The sequence below is a fragment of the Amblyraja radiata genome, unplaced genomic scaffold, assembly GCF_010909765.2.
Source record: "Amblyraja radiata isolate CabotCenter1 unplaced genomic scaffold, sAmbRad1.1.pri S62, whole genome shotgun sequence".
NCBI classification, from domain to species: Eukaryota; Metazoa; Chordata; class Chondrichthyes; order Rajiformes; family Rajidae; genus Amblyraja; species Amblyraja radiata.
The window spans coordinates 2595667-2599493 of record NW_022630157.1 but is presented as its reverse complement, the minus strand read 5'-3'; positions in this window follow the sequence as shown (position 1 = coordinate 2599493).

Below are 3827 nucleotides of genomic sequence, written 5' to 3'. Positions count from 1 at the left end.
GGACCCAGGAGCAGAGTCAGTGGATGCTTTTTCTCTAAACTGGGGAGGAATGTATATTTATGCTTTCCCACCATTCTGCCTCATAAACCGCTGCTTGGCTAAAATCAAGCAAGACAAAGCCACAGGCATTTTAGTAGTACCAGATTGGCCTACACAAGCCTGGTTCCCGAAAATATTGGGGATCATAGTGCAGCCATTAATGGTTGTACCTAAGAGGAGAGATCTCCTAGTAAACCCAGTTTCAGGAAGCAACCATCCACTTTCTGACCGGATTGATTTGTTGGTTTGCAGATTCTGAGGAGGCCATTTCAAGACCTTGGCCTATCCGAACGAACTGTGGATGTCATCACAAAGGCATGGAGGGACAGTACCAAAAAACAGTACGCCACTCATATTAAGAAGTGGGAAGCGTTCTGCCATGCAAACGATATAGCATACAACACAGTTCGGATAACGGATGTCTTGGAGTTCCTATCAGCCCTGTACTATGACTATACATTACGTTATAGCGCAATCAACAGTGCCAGATGTGCACTATCCTCCTATCTGACGCTGGAGGCAGGGCACGGGCCGATAGGAACGCAACCCTTCGCAATAAAATTCATGAAGGGAATTTATAATTCGATACCCCCAAGGCTAGGTACACGGACACAAGGGATGTGAGCATGTTACTGACCTTACTTCGTCAGTGGGGACAGCCAATGGCCTTATCTTTGTCTAAACTAACATTGAAAGTGGTTATGCTGATGGCGCTATTAACAGCCCAAAGAGTCCAGACATTACAAAAACTACGACTGGACTACATGACCAGCAATACGAATAACATAACATTCGTTGTGAAGGACCTGATCAAACATAGCAGGCCAGGAATGCCAGGGATGAAGATCCAGTTCCTGGCATATCCAGAGGACCAACGATTGTGTGTGGTAACACATTTACACCACTACCTGAGAGTCACGGAGAACCTCAGAGGCTCTGAACAATCGGTCCTCATCAGCCACAAGAAACCACACCGAAAGGTGTCAACACAAACTATCTCCAGATGGTTAAAGGAGGTAATGGTTGTAGCGGGAATAAATTATCATATCTTTAAATCTCACTCCACCACGGCTGCATCTACGTCGGCAGCAAGAACGATGGACGTGCCCCTTGATGACATCCTAACGGCTGCAGGATGGGTGAACGAAAGAACGTTCCTGCGGTTTTATAACAAACCCATTATCAGACCAGGGCTATTCGCTCGTGCCATCTTAAGTTCTGTTACCTAGTTTTCCCACAGGTTCGGAGGGGAAGCTAATAAAACATTTATTTTTTCTTTATTTTAAAGCATCAGTGTCTTTACTAACTACGTAATGTCTGAATGCTTTAATAATACTCTCATCCATGGTCAATCCATTCAGTGTGTGACGCTTGGATTCGTAACCGGCGTGAAATCACAGAGCTTTGAAATCTTCACGTATTCACTCACGTGACTCCGAAGTAAAATAGTAAGATTAAACGAGAACTTACCAGTTTGAAGTTTGATCTTGATTTTATGAGGAGTTACGATGAGCGATTACGTGCCCACCGCTCCCACCCTCATATTATCACGGTCATATGGAAGTTCTAGTTTCTTCACAATCTTACTATTCCCAGGTCTTCTCTTGTATCTGTGATTTAACACCGCTGCTTTGAAGATTGACGCGCACGCAGACGGACGGCCCTTCTTCACGTAATCGCTCATCGTAACTCCTCATAAAATCAAGATCAAACTTCAAACTGGTAAGTTCTCGTTTAATCTTACTATTTTAGAAGAGGAAGGCCGAGGATGGATTAACCTGTCTTCATCCACGGTTCGATGGTGGAGAAAGTCAACAACTTTATGTTCCTTGCCGTGAAATATTCTGAAGATCTGTCGTGGACCCAACAAATTGATTGAATCACAAATAAAGTCAGCCGACTTGACTTTGTTAGAGTCGAGCAGAAAGGACATCGATGTGGTGGTGAATGTTCTCCCGATCTTCTACAAGTCTAAGATAGAGACCATATTGAACGGTTGCCACAGGGCCTGGTTCGGCATTTCGAAAGTCCAGGAATGTAGGAGATTAAACAACGTGGTGGCCATCGACCTGTCCTATCCATCATCTATGTTTGTATGTTTCTAAGAAAGCCAATGGTATGTTAGCATCCATAGCAAAAGGATTTGAGTAAAGGAGCAAGGAGATTCTACGGCAGTTGTACACGGTCTTGGTGAGACCACACCTGCAGTATTGCGTACCGTTTTGGTCTCCTAATCTGAGGAAAGACATCCTTGCCATAGAGGGAGTACAGAGAAGGTTCACCAGACTGATTCCTGGGATGTCAGGACTTTCATATGAAGAAAGACTGGATAGACTCAGCTTGCACTCGCTTTTAAATTTAGAAGATTGAGGGGGGATTTTATAGAAACTTACAAAATTCTTAAGGGGTTGGACAGGCTAGATGCAGGAAGATTGTTCCCGATGTTGGGGAAGTCCAGAACAAGGGGCCACACAGTTTAAGGATAAGGGGAAGTATTTTAGGACCGAGATGAGAAAATCATTTTTCACACAGAGAGTGGTGAATCTGTGGAACTCTCTGCCACAGAAGGTAGTTGAGGCCACAGTTCATTGGCTATATTTAAGATGGAGTTAGATGTGGCCCTTGTGGCTAATGCGATCAGGGGGTATGGAGTGAAGGCACGGATGGGATACTGAGTTGGATGATCAGCCATGATCATAATGAATGGCGGGGCAGGTTCGAAGGCCGGATGGCCTCTACTCCTGCACCTATTTTGTATGTTTCTATGTTTCTATCTTTCAAGATGTCAGATTAAATGAATGAAGATTCCCGAAATGCACTCGTCAATAGAAACGTAAAAACTGAACATTGCGACTGCTCACGATTATCGAGATTGCGGAGAGATGGTGCGGATTCTATCAGGCCTGTAGTTGCCCCCTCCCCCGGCACTAACTGTCCACTAGACAGAACATATAGACTGGATATCATCACCCATGATGACTGGTGCCCTTTCCGTGAGGGAGGCACTTTGTGCCCGGACACAAAAGAGTTAACAGTAGATGTTTGTTCAGTGAGTGTGTGTGATTAACGTCAGTCTACACGGAGCCCGGTTGTGTCACCCACCCTCTGGAGATTTCCCAGTTCCCAATATAAACCATTCCTGTTGTTGCTGGGATATGAGAGTGTTGGTGAGATCATCCCGCCCGTCACCGACAGACAGAGAGCAGCAGCTCCATCCACAGAGGGAGAAAACCCATTGGGAATCTGTGGACAATAAAGTGGGATGTTAGATGAATGTTTCGGAATCCGGGAATATTAGAGAGTGAAGTGAATGTCACCGAGTGTAATCGGGGAACAGTGAGAGAGTGCGTGCGGTGTTAAACAAATGGATCGGTCTGTGAAAACTGTAGACTGGGAAGTTACCGCCATGGAGAAAGGAGTCTTCTATTGGGCTAACTATTTTTTTCTTCCTTGGTACGACTTAAGTTATCGAATCTACTTTGCACTCAAAGTTATACAGCCTGTCCTTTATCCCGTGCTAGCCCTTGTTGCTCTTCCAGGTAAGTCCCCGTCCAAATTCCCGCGCAACAGCAGGCGAGAAGCGGCAGTGACGGGATCTGGTATAAATGTCTATAGCTCGGACAATCCATGACGTACGTGTCCCTTGAAGAAATCTTCGACAGAGTAATGGGTAATGTGTTGATGCTGCCTGTTTGTGGGGATCAGAGGTTTATCACTATGAAGTTTCATATGAAGAAAGACTGGGGAGACCACACCTGGAGTATTGTGTACAGTTTTGGTCTCCTAGT